At 35.7% G+C, this 16,465-nt stretch overlaps 1 pseudogene across 1 annotated transcript; it reads right to left on the reverse strand.

The window, feature by feature from the left end:
* Positions 1 to 618: 618 nt before the first annotated feature.
* Positions 619 to 12,079, reverse strand: LOC309611504 (serine/threonine-protein phosphatase 2A regulatory subunit B'' subunit gamma pseudogene; annotated as a pseudogene). The gene has a single exon. The product of its transcript is annotated as a serine/threonine-protein phosphatase 2A regulatory subunit B'' subunit gamma pseudogene (transcript).
* Between the last annotated feature and the right edge of the window lie 4,386 nt (positions 12,080 to 16,465).

Here is a 16,465-nt window from a genome sequence, read left to right on the forward strand (position 1 = left end):
GTCAATTGATCAGATTCATTATCTCAACTTGTTTTATCCTTTGGAAGCTCTACCTTGACCTCCTAACTACACATTTTGATGTTATCTGTATGTCTAGACTAGGTTTCCTAACGCTTGTGTTGGATTCATAGTACCTGGAAGAGGTTTTAACTTTATTGCTTCCATTTGCTTCTTGTTGCTACCCTTAATGTTTAATATCAGAACTTCAGTCTTTCTAAGGCAAGTTTCATCACATTCATGTTTTTCTAGGCATCTGAGTCTAGACAAACAATGGCCTTAAAAATATGCAATCACGAAGATATAATATTGTTTCTTTTTTTTTATAAATTTATTTATTTTATTATTTTATTTTATTTATTTATTGTTTCTGGCTGTGCTGGGTCTTTGTTGCTGCTTTGTTGCTTTTCTCTAGTTGCAGCGAGCGGGGGCTACTCTTCGTTGCAGTGCGTGGGCTTCTCATTTTGGTGGCTTCTCTTGTTGCGGAGCATGGGCTCTAGGCACACGGGCTTCAGTAGTTGCGGCACGTGGGCTCAATAGTTGTGGCTTGAGGGCGCTAAAGCACAGGCTCAGTAGTTGTGGCACATGGGCTTAGTTGCTCCATGGCATGTGGGATCTTCCTGGGCCAGGGCTCGAACCCGTGTCCCCTGCATTGGCAGGCAGATTCTTAACCACTGAGCCACCAGGGAAGCCCAAGAGTCATTCTTCTGAAGAAGACATCAGATGGCCAACAGGCAGATGAAAAGATGCTCAACATCACATTTCTCCATCGTAATGAGACACTCCTGGAAAACACGGTCTAAGAAGACGTTGGTATGGTTGCCGTTCCATAGTGGGAGAGTTCTTTACTGAGCATGCCATTGTGGTCCTTATCAAGATTCAAATACTGGCCATACACCCGTAGGGCAGAAGGAGCAGAAAACCAATTTGTTTCTTGACTCTCCTTGGACAGTTCCTCATCCCTTAACTCCAATAAATCATCTAGGAAGCTGCATGCTAAAATATCTTGAATTTTTATCTTCCCTGTTCTTAGAGGGTCTAAAAAGAAGAACTTCCTAACTGCTGTACAAACATAAAAGGAGTAAAAAGATTTTTCCAGCCCATCTAATTGTGGCAATGTAGGGATAAGTTCCAACATGTAGTTTTCTAAATCAGATTCCCGAAGATACCCTTGTCCAGTAACATCATATAAACTGAGGCCTATTCTTGTTTGATGAAGCCAAACTTTTCTCATGACATAATTAAAGAACTGAATGATGGAAATTCTTCCATAAGAATCTGTATGAAGGAGTTTAGCAAAGACTTTTGCTGCGAAATATTGCTTGCACTTTGGTCCAGCTTTTTCACCAGCCTTTAAAAAATTTTCATAATTAATCATTGCTTCCTCTCCAATCATGGGTGGTGTCTGGTGCTTGTCCAGCAAAAACCATAAGTTCTGTAATTCTTCATTATCTAACAGTTCCCTGCTTTTCCTTTGCAGAAAGACGGCTCTGGATTCTTCTCTTAATTTCTGTAGTAAGACTTCATCTTCGGCTGGCAGTGTTTGGACTGGTGTTGGGCGCCGCTATCCGCCGGCGAAGAATTTCTTTCCAGTCCATGGCTGACTCCGGCCCAGCAGTTCCCGCACTTGCTGTTTACTAGCCGCTCCACCCACTGCCAGCTACGGCGTCAACACTGCCCAGCCCCGTAAAGGTTATGAAGGCCGCTTAATCGCCATCTTGGACGCGGGCGGAAGTCGGCTAACCCGGCCAAATCGATCACCGTAACCGCCACGGAGAATACGGCGATCACGCTAACAGCAGGGAGAGCAGACGTGAAAGAAACGGAGAGGGAGTCTCCTTAAGGCAGCTTTTCAGCTTCACCACACCGTATTTTAAAGGCGCAGAAGGGAGCCCGCGCTTTTATTTCGTCTTGGCCCTTAGGCACTTGTCTGCTTCTTGATTTAGACATAAACTCTACTCAGAAATACACCCTCTCTGCTGAAAATGCAGGTATTCAAATGGCATTCGACTACTTTATTTTATCACAACTGAACTGTCATTAATTTTTAAAATGCACCATCAATTTATGTATCATTAGGAAGGAAAAATTTACAAATTGTTTAATTTCATCAATTATATAAGACTGAGATTTCAGAGTTCTTAAAGGTGAAAAAAAAATTGTATCTTGGAATCAATGAAATATCATAAGTTCCTTGAATTTTCACCACCTTTTAGTTTTCTCTTACTACTGTTATGCTTTGTTAATTAACTAACTGCCCCTCTTTTTAAAAATGCTGCCAATTATGTGTGAAGGAAAATCTCCCAAAGTAAGTTATAGCAGACAGTTTATTGTTATTGTTACCTGCAGAGGCAGATGGGTCCTTACTCCAAATTTGCTTTGAATATTGAGCCTGAAGACACCACACACAACAAGAAGGAATGAAAAGTTTTATTACTGACACGTTTGAGATCTCTGGGGAGAGCAGGACAGGCCTATCAAACAAGTCTGAAATGGCTGGAGGAGCAGGGAAAGGAGACAGGCCTGGTTTTGAATTGTGATTAGTATGTGGGGTTGAGTGAGACTTCCCAGGCACAGGCAGGGGCTGGCAGCGTTTAAGTCTCCCTCTGGAGCCAAAGGAGGGAACATTGGGCCTTCTTGTCATCTTACCCAGATATGGAGGACAGGGGGAGAGGAAACGTTGAGTTTTAAAATCTGTCAGCGGTCAAATATCAAAAAAATAGAGTCCAACTCCTGCATTTATTTTCAAAACTTATTAAGGTCAGTGTTTCAATTTAATAGGACAGAAAGTTCTAACAATTGTTATGAAAGCTAACTTTCCATATGTATAGTAAAACACTAAGATCTTTAGATAAACTGGAGTTTACCTTACATCTATTTTCCAAAATTCTTGAGCATCCCTTTATAGAATCTTTCTCAAAGGCTAGTGTCACTCTCTCAGAGACAAAAGATGAAGCGTTTACCTGATGCATTTTGGTTTTCTGATAACTTTCAGGCAGTTAATCATACTGTTTCTATCTGGCCCTTTTTTGGCATGTTGGTAGGTACATTCTTAATTGACTCTTCATTTCATTTTGCATATGAAATAGTAAGGAAAAATAATTATCAGTATCCGAACATGGAAAATTGCACCATCCAAAAGTACAGATATGAATCTTGCTTAATGCTCTCAAATTTTGTAAAATAATCTTCTCATAAATATTTTTTCTATATTTCCTCCATTTTAATATTATTGAGATGGACTCTGGTCTTCCAGAAAGTTTAAAACCTGCTGAAGTGACAAGTTACTACTGGTAACCAGACTGCTTCTCACCACGACTTCACTAGTCCAACATTTAGGGAAAATATGCTGCCTAAAAAGACCATTATGTTTCTGTTTCCTTTTTTTATTTTTATTTTTTTTCTTCCTTGTGCTTAAATTGGTTCCAAAAGGCAAAAGGCAAAGTGAAGCATACAACAATCAAATCTGGGTGAACAGCCTTCAGCGGAAGAATTTCAAGACTCAATTTCTGAACTTAGAAGCACTTATACTGGTGAGATTCGCTCTACCAAAGCATGTGGAGTCCCCTTTCCCGCATAAACTCTTCTGTTGGTGGTGCTGTGTTGAAAGCAGTTATGTACACGAGTTATTTTGTTCTTATTTTGGACAAACAGCAATTGTTGGACACTGGACCACACCAATCAACCCAGAAAAGAAAGGATATTATCTCCAGATATTTGAGATTTGCCTTAGGAAGAGCACAGAGATCATCAGTGCTGTAGTGCCTTTATTATGTCTCCCTCAGGGAAGAGTCTGAAATCAATAACTCATGAAGCACAGAACCCTCACACAGAAACTTTGATGTTAATAATATTTAGCCATACAAACTTGGACTGAATTCAGCTATGAGCTCAGTATCCTGGCCACTAGCAGCCTCCCTGTGTGAATATGTCCCTCATTTATTGCATTCTTTGCCAGTTAAATAATGCACTGGCTTGGCAGTTAGAATTTTGTGATGAGGTGGGCATTTTTTTTTTTCATCTCAAAAGAATTCGAACCTGAAGTAGTATCTGATTCTGAACACTTTAAGTAACATTTATTTGAGAGAACATCTTTAAAAGATTTCAGAGCTAGACAATTTCTCACTTGGGTTGCTTCTATTTCTATTTCAACTAATTTTTTCATAGCTTTTGAAGTAGTTTCAGATGGTCTATGGAAACACAGGTGAATAATACTTATGGTCTTTGGCCCATTTTTCTTGTTTTCCCTACCAGTTACTATGTAAAATAAAACAGACCTATTATATTGGAATCTAGTCAAATCTGCCAATTCCCAAGGAATTGCAGCTTCCTATGGAAGATGCATATCACCTTGGACAGTGGGGTCTTCAGATCTCCCCATCAAAGCACATTAAAGACTAACACATTCCAAATTGAGGGGTGGGGGGAGAAACAGAAAATAACAACACCAAATAAGGATAAGTGTATCATTTAAAAATGTAGTTTTGCTTTTCAAAAGTTTGAGAATCAATCTTGAGAAAGTTTTAAGTATTGGAATTTGACCTAAAATGTATTTGCATAAACTTAGAATATGTTTTTATGGTGCACAGTATGAAAAAATATGGACTGAATTGACAATTCCTTCTTAATTTTGTTTCTAGGAGCTCCCTTGGAAATCTGTTCCCATGGTTGTAGTGGGGAAAGAATGGAAGAAGAAGAGATCCAGAAATTTAGGTTCAAATTCCTGATTTCAGTGTGGTTCCAGATTAGAACTTGTCAGTGCAAAGTGCTCAGGGAGATCTGAGGGCAGAAAGGGAAGAGAGGGCACAGTTCTTCAGAGGCAGCTACAAAAGATTAAGGGGAAGATGTGAAGTTCAAAGTAGCTTCTAGTTATAGAGATGAAGCAGCCTGAGAGAGTTGGTGGAAATTCCAAGCTTATGCTTCATAGTGGCGTCAGGGTCAAGCTATAGAGAAGCTACAGTATAAACAGGTAGTTGTTTGAATCTTCCCAGTTCCTAAGAATCTCAGCAGCTTCCAGGCAAGCTCTTAAAATTCACCCCTTCCTGTATTGCAGGCTGAAGCCCTTAGTGGAACCTCTTCTGACCTTCACTCCTCCTGTTCTCTCAACATGCGTATAAGCCTCCACTTTATTGTTTTAAAATCCTTCTGAATATCTTCTGATTATTTGACTTGATTTTAAATAACAGTAACGTTAATCATCATGTTTAAATTCAAAAGAAATACATGGAATCAATGCTTGTATTTAATTTTTTTAATCTTTCAGAGAGTTTACAGTAAATACGAGATATTCTCTGAAAGTGTGGAGTCCCAGCATAAAAAAATTATTTCAGTATTTCATTAATAACACTCTGTTAGTTAAGCAGCACTATGTTTTTGAAATTTATCATAGGTGCAATACAAAAAAAGAAAGTTTGGTTTGTTAGCATTTAAACCATAATTTTCTTTGCCAGTAGGTTTTCCTCAAGATGTAGGAAATTTGATACTGAATTTAATTTTATGTATTAAATCTGATAATATTTGGTTTCTATTAAAGGATTATGTTTCCTTTAATATAATCTTGGGAACTCAGGCTGATTTGAAGAGCTTTTCTTGCATTTGTTTGCTTTGATAGAAGGGCTTAAAATGGTGGCATACTGCTTTGGTGTTAATGTATGTTTCCTGTAAGTAAACACAAATGTGGGAAAACGTTAATGAGGGATCTATAGTACTGGTTAAAGAGGTGGAGAAAATTAATTCAATTAAAGTGAAATGAACTATCATTATTTAATTTGAGGAAGAAATCTGGGCAAAAAGGGGTGAATTTACAGACAGAACTGTGCTAAGTTCTTTTGCATTTGCACTAGGGCTGCAATAGAATGTAAAACTGTAATATAGGGATTTGAGCTCAACACTTTAAACAAAAAGTTTTGTGCTCATGAATGTGTATTTGGAACTATGTCACTGGATATTCTCTAAACATAGGATGAAATGGGATAACTTTCCATCTGTCAGTGGTAAGTGGATTTTAGTCTGAATATTGATGAAGTTGTTGGACCTCTTGCTGCTTCCTTGCCTTAGAAACTTTTTGCCTCACTCAACATATGAGACGTGGGATGCAGAACTTCCATTTCAAAAATAGGTAAGGTATCCTCCTGCCCTGTTGATAAAATGCGATCTGATATTTGATGTTGTAACCTATGATGATTTTTGTCTATTCCCTGAATGCGGTCTTGTCAAGCCTAAATTTTATGGCTTACTTTATCCACTAATTCATCACCTGAATCTTACTTATCTTCTCTCTAATGGAATAGACACATACTCTTCCATCAGCATTTCAAGATTTTCCCAACATGCCTGTAGGTCAACAGATCCCCTTACCTAGAGTCCTTCTACTTAGAGATGAGCATTTACATATTCACTAAATGAATCACCTAGATTACATAATTTTCCTATGCAGTCCTTTTTTTTTTCTCAGTTGTATAGCTCTTGGGACATTTTTGGGCACAAGGAAGTGTTGCCAAAACCATTCAAGCAAGGTCAATTATTTGAATGTGAAACTTAATTAGTTTATCATATCGCTCTCAAAAAGGGTAACCAAAATAATAACTGTATCAGCAACCTTCCAAACATTACATCTCAAATATCATTTTTTGGCAATATTTTCTAAAGAATGGAAGGATTTTTGGAAAGCATAATTGTCCACAGCAACTAAGGTAAAAGGAATTTAACTCAGTTAAATTATATTTATCACTGAAATATTCACACTATTTCAACTGTGATGATTGAAGCACACCTTATATTTCTAATGAAAACTTTTCATTTTACAGTTGGACAAACAAGCCTCCAATGAATGGAACTGCTTTCCAATGCTCTTTTAAGTCTCGATAATAGTAGCCTCTTCTCATAATATCTTGAATGCTCTTCCTTTGCAATCTCACACATTTTCTCCCTGAGAGATGAGACAGAGGAAGAGATGAAATATAATAGGATTTAGATGAAGTACTTAGAATTTCATCTTCCATTCCAGGAAGAGTAAAAGCTTTTAGTAGATAAGGGACGTTTTCCCTTTTACTTTCCCCAAACTGGGATTCTTTTATCCCAAATGAGTTCCTCTCAACCCAGGATATATAGGTATTTGTCATTGCTCCCGCTTTGGGAAAGCGAGGTCCTATAACAGAGTTTTCCTAGAAGATTGGTAGCTATGCTTGGCTAAAAATTCAGGGGGGAAAACCCACTAGCCTGTAGCTTGTCAGTGTTCCTTCACCTTGAAACATTTTCTTAGAGTTGGTAAGGGATGTTTTTAGTTGTGAAAGTGGTGTTTGTCAAAGCTTTTACAGGAATTCAGGGCTTGGCAAAGCGGAAATGCCTACACTTTTGCTATCATAACAGAAAAGAACATTTTTTGGCAAGCTGCCTACAGTGAGAACCAACTCTGATCAGGGAGATGATAAAGCTTCACTGCCAGGGGATGTATAGGAAAAATTGGATAGAATACTTGAACCTTCCAATACAAAAAGTGACTAAGCACAAATAATTTTTCACCTTCTCTTTCAGAGAGGAACAAACACAGAATGGATAGCTAGATGATGTAGATAGTAATTTAATGCCTAAAGTATCCCCTGATGTGGATAAGAGACAGATAAAGTCTCTGCAATTCTAGTAATTATATTTTAATAAAAGATGCAGAAATATGCTGTCAAATCTACAAAGAAAGTGATTTTTGTTTGTTATAAAGAAATGCATAGGGTTAAAATCAGAAGAAATGGTCATGGAGGAGGTAGAGGTCAGGCCAGTTTGTGGGTTAGACAAAATAGAATGTGAGAAAGTTTTTTTGAGAAACCTATCTCAAGAAATCATCCACATTTTTTGAACAGTTCAAACCCTTGTTTAATCCTTTAATTTTCTAAGCCTTGCTAAGAAACTCTTCAATTACAAAAGATACTTTGTCTGGCACAATGCCACTCTAAGCCAAAAAGAACCCACACTGGGTAAAAAAAAAACCCTGGTGTGACTTACTTTTATATATACTTATAGAGATTATATTATGATCTTTATTGTGCATTATATTAAAATATGTAGTTTTGTGCATTTTAATTTCAAATTTTTTAAAGAAAGTATGTCGGTAGTGCAGTAGTAACTAGGCATGTCATAAGTCAATATCTAAGAATTGCAGTACTGTCAATTAAGGCAAATGATCAGAATAGAGTAGGAGTCATCCAGAAAACTGCTATTTGAAAGGAATTTTGTGATTGGTCCTTAATGAATATAGATATGTAAATTGGTGAATAGAGAGGATGTTTAATTTTGAAAAAAGCGGTTTATTATTCACTGACAATGGGAACCGTTTAAAATTTAGCACCCTTTCACCCTTAGCCCACGCTGAGAGGCATAATTCCAGTGGAATAGGACCGAATTGCTGGGTACTATTGTTTCCTTCATCTGATGCACATAATCGATTGAAAGGCATTCTAGGAGAAATATAACCAGTTAACACTGTTCATGATACAAATGTAGACAGCAGAAATATTAAAGTTTCTAGAAATTAGAAGGAGTAATGTAGCCCTCACAGCAAAATTCATCATAAAATATAAGTAAATACTTTCAAATCATCTTATTTTATACCATTTAATTCTTGTCAAACATGTTGTCACCTTCTTCCTTGCTTTGCTTTCTGATTTGGAAAAAGAAACCTGACATCTCACTATTTTTTCTTTTTCATATGAAAATTATTTTATAATCTGAGAAGAAAAATTTTCCTTCCTGGTTTATTCCTTGATTTTTAATAAGAAGTAGCCTGAGGCAGGAAGAACAAAACCATTTCCATGCTTAAAATTTTACATAGCTTTTGGAGTAAACAGATTGAATGTTTGGGGCAACTGTCCCAATGAAAATAGTCTGAGATAGGGAAGTGGTAAAGGAAATGCAGATTTATAGGGGAATTTGGATTTCTAATGATATTGGAGTAATTCTGAGATTGTCTTTTCTCTACAATCTTGTTTAGACTTATTCTTTCCTTTGTGCTAGACATTTATGCAGCTCAAAAGGGTTGAAAATGGTAAATCGGGGATGAGAGTGCACTTAGATGTATGGAGGTCATGGTTCACTAGTTATTTAACAGACTGGATACCTTATTGGGTATCAACTATGATTTAATAAACCTTCATCAGTGCTTGACTTTTAAAACAAACATTTTTCAAGTTAGTGTTTGGATTGGAGCCCATCTGGAGTAGGGAGTTTATTGATACATATCTAGAGGAGTGGCAAACTTGCCTGAGAATGGCAGCCAATAAAATGAAGTACAAAGAATAGCAGGAGTTTTAAATAAATAATTATATGTATCCTGGACATTGATGCTAATCTGGGCTTCATGATTTCTCCCATAATCCAACTAAAATCCTTAAATACTCTAGGATCATGATGATCTTGTACATTCCAGCAGAAGTTGAAAATTGGGATCTCTGGACCAGATTCGAATGATTTGCCATGGTCTACATAATGTTTACCAATACAGAAGTTGTCTAATATCACTTAATTGCCAAATAAAAATGAATTGATTTTACAAAACCAAGATCACCTGCTTCTTTTAGAAAATCAGATTGTCAACAACCAGTGTCAACATTCCTGTATGGCAAAATTTGGCTTTTTCTCGAAATTGCTGTTTTGAAGGAGCCTGCACACTCTGATTTGCTGTAGTTCCCATTTTCTCTCTTTTTCCTGTCACAGAAAGCTACTCTTGGTTGGCATTCATCCTTCCCCTTGCACTATAGTTTTCCATTTAGTAAAACTAGGGGTCAGTGAAATATTACTCAAACTCCAAAAAATGAAAGAGAGGGATGCATTTTTTTTAGAAAGTGGGGTATAGTATAATTATTGTTAAAGTGGACTATTCTTAGACATTTACTGAATGAATTGTGTTTGCTTCCAAAGAACAATTTCTTCATGCATTTACTTATCTGCACTGACCTCTTTAGACATGTGAGCATCCAATGCCTGCAGTAGAACCATTATCCTCCTGAATGTCCTTGCTGTGTCCAACAAATAAAGAACTCTTACGCCTTGCTTGCAAGTAAGTGTATATTGGTTTTCTCGTCATTTAGCCTTCATTTGGGATTGATTGTCACCTCTGACATCAGAGATTTAATGCTGTTGCCAAATTATTCAAGTTCTCGTATTTTTCACTCTCCACAGTACTGGGTACTTGGTAAGGTGTATTTGGTCTCCCCGCACTACCAGATATGACTTGGGTCATATGGGACATCAGTATTACTGCAAACAGGTATTTGACTCAGGTAATATCCTTGGCCTTGATCCCTTAGAATTAGGTATTGTGTTTTTATAGCTTGGAAGTCAGGAATTCAAAGTCGATTCACCTAGTTATCTTTTACGGTAAAAAAAAATCCAGCAAAACCACAAGGCAAAAAAGAGTGATTTCTTTTCTACTTAATTTTTTAAATTATTATTCTTTTGATGGCAACAAAAAATTATTGACGCAGGTTAGCAATCCAAAGACATCGGTGATGTGGGCATGTCCCTATGTATCTCTCAGGTATGGAATGCATCCTTAAACAATGTTACATCACCTCAGGGACATTCCTCGCCCTCCCCCACCCACCCCATATCAATGAACAGTTCTTATGTGGATAGAGAAGCAAGGGGAGTTCACTAAGTTTGACATCCAAAGTAGAAATTCCAATGAAATGAGGCCAGTAATAATTATCCACACGAACTTGAGCAAGTTATTTTTAATTCCTAAGTCTCAGTTATTTCATCTGTCAAGAGGAGATGGTAATACTCATTCCACAGGTAACTGAGAGTTTGAGGAGGCAAAAAGAAACAGGATAATGCAGTGGTTAGGAACATGAGCTCAGGAGTCAGGCTAACTTGTTTAAAATCTCTTTCCATTGCTTACTGGGGCCTTGGGACAGTTATTCAAATTAAATGAAGTTTAATTTCTTTATCTTTATCATGGAATTATAATCTGTTCTTTTTAGGATTGAAGGATTCGATCATATAACACATATCTAGCAGTCACCTGTAGCATAAGTGCTCAGTAATTGAGGATAATAACATATATGAAAAACATTTAATAAACAAAATGAATATGCTTAATAAATGATTCTGTGTTCTTGAAATAAGTTAGTCCTAAGAGAACTTGCATATAGAAGTACTTTACCACTCTTGTATAGTTTTTCTCATAATCCTATTTTTCTTCAACTTTAGGAAACAACTTATATTTTTTTCCTGAATGATGTTATTTTCTCAAAAAAATTCTGTTACTGGGAAATGATCTGATACAAAAACATTTTGCAACTCAATTGAATGAAAAAATATTTATCTAGTAAATGTTCCCCTGGAATATTTATGTTTTAAAACAAATATTATTTTCTAAAAGGAATGGGGATTCCTGACCGCAACTACATTGTGTGGGAGTCATACTTTGGATAAGAGATTCCCTAACCATTCCATACTGCTGATCATCTAACATTTCTTGGCCCAAGGCTGTCCTAGCTTGAGATATTTAAAACACGATGAGTATGTAGAAGACCTGCTCTGGTTCTGTGCAAGGAATGAAAGCTAACATGCTTGGATCAAGCAGCATATATCTGCATGCCCGTTCTCTGACCAGCTTGCAAAGAACGTCGCTCACTATTACTTTCTTATATTATTAAAATTTACATCAGAATATATATGTTGAAAAAAATATTCAGAATTTGCCAAGTCCAATTTTATAACTATGAAGAAATGACTGAAAGCACAATATCTATATTTATCTGTTAATATATTCTTAAATTCAATGGTAATAACTACCAGAATCACCTCTTTAGGTTTAGGTATGCATAAGTGGCTTGTTTTTTTGCTGAATATGTTTTCAACAATAATGTTTATGAAACATTTCCATAAGGAAGTTTTCTAGTGAATTTAATCAATTCATTTGGTTTTATGGCAAAACTAGTTTTATTACTTAGATGCACAGATAAGGATATAACTGTAATGTATTTGCCCTAAAGGTCAGTTATAATAGACATCAACTTCTACACAAAATCTGAAATCCTAAAACTTGAGTTGCTCTTAAAGTTTTTCCAACTTTAGATTTAAATAACATATCAATCTATCTTAAAGCCAAGGAGAAAATTTAATTTGAACTTTTAATAATAATTGCATGCACACTTATTGATGTATATTATTTAGTTTTCTATATATTTTTATTATTTAAATCGTACATATACTGAGCTATAACTCACATGTGTTCTGAGACATCAAGGGCCTTATCAGATGGACATTCATCTTTAAAGCAGGATCTAAATAATGATAGTAATAGACTAATGAGGAATTAATTATATCAATATCATTGGCTTATAATTGATGTTCTATCCATAGGTGGAAAAAGTTAAGAAATTTTCATTTGAAAAATAAATTCTCTAATTCACTATATCATAATAACTGTAAGGTTCTTACACCTATATTAATCCACAGATTTGGAGGGCATTATGATACTTGCTGGTAGGGCTTTTTGTGCCTCTTTCTGAGATTAGTGTTCAAGATCAAATACAATAGTGTTTCTACATAGAACAATTTATTTGATAGGATCAAAACATCTGTCTGCCAACACATAAGCCACTCAAATTTACAGCATATATATATATAGAGAGAGAGAGAGAGAGAGAGAGAGACAGAGAGAGAGAGAGAGACAGAGAGAGACAGTGAGACAGAGAGACAGAGAGACAAAGAGACAGAGTGAGGGAGAGAGAGAGAGAAAGGAGAGAGAGATTCTTACTTTTCTATTTTATTATCTGGTATAAGATTCATCTTCATGGAATTATTACTACCCTTTATATCATTGTTTCTCTAGCAAGGATATTAATAAATATAGGCTAGTTGAAATATCACACTCCAAACTGGCTGTGTGTGGAAAGTCAAAGAAAACACCTGGAATTTTACTGAAATCCCTGCCTGATTTTTTTCACACCATTTATTAAATGTAGCCAAAAAGTAGTTATTGAGTGATTCCTATCTCCTAGTTATAGTGTTAGCTTTGGAGAATATAAATGATGAATAAGAAAAGGTTTGTACCTTAAAGAAATTTAAAATCACATTTGAGAACAAAATTAAATTAGCTATTTTAATATTGTGATAATAAAAGTGTGATATACACTACTGCAGCAGTGTTATAAGTACTCAAACTACACATAGTGTGCAAATTATACTTTATTGTATTCCATTTATGTATTTATGTTCACATTGGCAAGTCTAAGCAGTATGAAACTAATGTGTGGTTGGTTGCGGTTGGGTGAGATTTTCAGCAGCTTGAAATATTTTATGCATTTTTTTCTTCCTTCTTTTTCCAAGATGGTGGCTTGGTTAAAAGAAAGAGGGGCCTCTTTGTACTTTGGGATCACAATGAGAAAAGGAGTTGCTCAGTCTACATGATTTCCTGTGCATCTTAGCTGCTATATTCAGTGTAGTTGTTTATATTGTCTTTGAACAGTAACCATGGAGGTCCATTAACAATTTAGGGGCTACAGATTATCTAAATCACAATCAGTTTGTGGTCACAGGACTTTTCCTCTCAGACGTGTATTAACTACACAGTTTTGGGGGTTTTGATTTTTATTTTTGTTTTCCTTTAAAGCAGGTTTGTTATTGAACTGGGCTGCTTATTACCACTGCAACCTTTCTCTAGGACATGCCAGAATTTCTGGATTTTTCCACACAACTCTGTAGGCTATGGGGTCCAGGTATACTTCTAGTATTTTACTTTTCTAGCTTCCTCCATAGCACCTACAGGCCTCCTCTTATTCTAATGTTTTCCAGAGCATCAAAGTGGATACGTACAGGCCTGGAGTCTTCTGTACCTCATGCCTTCCTCATCTCAGGGATTCAGATACACAAATATTAGATGTAAGATTTTTGGTAATTTTCCGGATTTCTCATTCTTACCTGGCTCCTCAATTCTGGGGTTGACCATGAAAGAAGGCTAATCAGGGCACTGGTATCTGACTTTTCTGCTATTCTTTCCTCTCACTTTTCTTTACAATACCCTTTGGTAGTAGCAATGGCCTTTTCTTTTCCCCATTTTTTCAATACAGAACACCTGAGAGAGATTAAGAGTAATAAAAGTTTCCACATAAATATAGCAGTGCTTCCATAAAAACGGTAATTCAGAAATAGAACAAAGGTAAAGATTAATCACCAAGACTTCACATTAAAAGGTCTCATAAAGAATAGAGTAATAATATAAATGAGAAAAAGGCAAATATATATTATTTTGAAATTTAAGAACATTAAAGACCAAGAGAGAATGCTGAAAGCTTATGTAAAGGAAAATCAGGAAATGGTCAAAGGATAGAAGCTAATTAATATTATACTTATCAACATCATTGGATGCAAAAGAGAAAGGAATAATAATATATCCATTGTTGAAGGAAAATGCCTTAATATTTAAAATGTTCTCACTTTAACAGTTTTATTCCAAAGAACAGCTACATTTCCTAGGTGCACCAAGAAAAAAACTTGCAGCACATATGTTAGCTAAAGTTCCAGGTGCACACCATTTTTGGTTCTTGCCCAGCTCTCTGACTTTCCTCTTCAGATAGATGAGATGGTGTTCTCTTTTCTAAGTCCTACCAAAGGAGAAAAATCAGAGGAAGGGAGAACAAAAACAATGTGATACTAGCTAATTAATTAACAAAATGCACCTCAAAAAGAGTTCCCATTTAAAATTATTTTGTGTTGTTAAAAATTAAAGAGGGAAGTGGGGGAGAAAATCAAATAAAATCTATTTATGGCACTGTAGGCAAGTTCTTTTTGTGTATTTTATGTGCAAATATGAAAAAAAAAATATATCAGTCTAAAGAGAGAAGAGGAAATTAAGGATGTGGATTATTATAATAGAAACATTATTAAGTTCTAGAGTTTATTGAAAGTGATAGTTTAGTTACTAAGAAAACAAAAAATGTTAAGAATGTAAATGAGAAGAAATACTTTGTTAAGAATGTACATGAAATACTTTGAATTATCATGCAGAGCTATAGAAAAGTAATTAATAAAATGATTTTAATGTATTTGTCATAAATATCACTTTCATCAAACTAAATTTAAGTAATTCTATTACTGGAAAAAACAATGCTGGTACATTGTAAAACCATGATGTAAAAAATATTAAAAATTACAGTTCAACTCCTTCGCTGATTCTTAATGCTCTGTGCCCAGTTTCAAAAATGTTCCCATTTCCTTGTCTCTTCTAATAAAGAAGTCTCTTACACATAGAAACCAGCTATCTCTCTTACACTTAATCTCCCTGATTGATCCACAAAACTATAGTGTACAAACATACCTGTGTATTGCTTATGAATTCCTTATCTTTAAGCATGTCTCCCTAATGGTTGACAACATTCATTGTTAGTGAGATGGAAGAAAATGTGAGAGGGAACAGTTGATGAGCCAGGTAATGAAAGGCCTTAAAAGCCACTGGAGGTGATCTTCTTTTATTTCTTCAGGGATCTCTTGGTTATTTAGCAGCTCACAGTTTAACCTCCATGTGTTGGGTTTTTTACAGTTTTTTCCTGTAATTGATTTCTAATCTCATAGCATTGTGGTCAGAAAAGATGCTTGATATGATTTCAATTTTCTTAAATATTCCAAGGCTTGATTTGTGTCCCAGATGTGATGTATCCTGGAGAACGTTCCATGTGCACTTGAGAAGAAAGTGTATTCTTCCGCTTTCAGGTGGAATGTCCTATAAATATCAAATAAGTCTATCTGGTCTGTTGTGTCATTTAAAGCTTGTGTTTACTTATTTATTTTCTGTCTGGATGATCTGCCCATTGGTGTAGGTGAGGTGTTAAAGTCCCCCACTATTATTCTGTTACTGTTGGTTACCCATTTTATAGCTGTTAGGATTTGCCTTATGTATTGAGGTGCTCCTATGTTGGGTGCACAAAAATTTGTAATTGTTATGTTTTCTTCTTGGATTGATCCCTTGATCATTATGTTGTGTCCTTCCTTATCTCTTGTAACAGTCTATATTTTAAAGTCTATTTTATCTGATATGAGTATTGCTACTCCAGCTTTCTTGTGATTTCCATTTGCATGGGATATCTTTTTCCATTTCCTCACTTTCAGTTTGTATGTATCCCTAGGTCTGAAGTGGGTCTCTTGTAGACAGCATATATACAGGTCTTTTATTTGTATCCATTCAGTGAGCCTGTGTCTTTTGGTGGGAACATTTAATCCATTTACATTCAAGGTGATTATTGATATGTATGTTGTAATTACCGTTTTCTTAATCGATTTGGGTTTGTTTCTGTGGGTCTTTTTCTTGTCTTGTATTTCCCACCAAGAGAAATCCCTTTAAATCTCAAATAAACAATCTAGTCTTACACCTAAAGCAGCTAGAAAAAGTAGAACAAAGAAAACCCAAAGTTAGTAGAAGGAGAGAAATCATAAATATCAGAGCAGAAATAAATGAAATAGAAATGAAGAAAACAAA

Source organism: Balaenoptera borealis (assembly GCF_965194805.1).
Source record: "Balaenoptera borealis genome assembly, chromosome: 15".
Classification (NCBI taxonomy): Eukaryota; Metazoa; Chordata; class Mammalia; order Artiodactyla; family Balaenopteridae; genus Balaenoptera; species Balaenoptera borealis.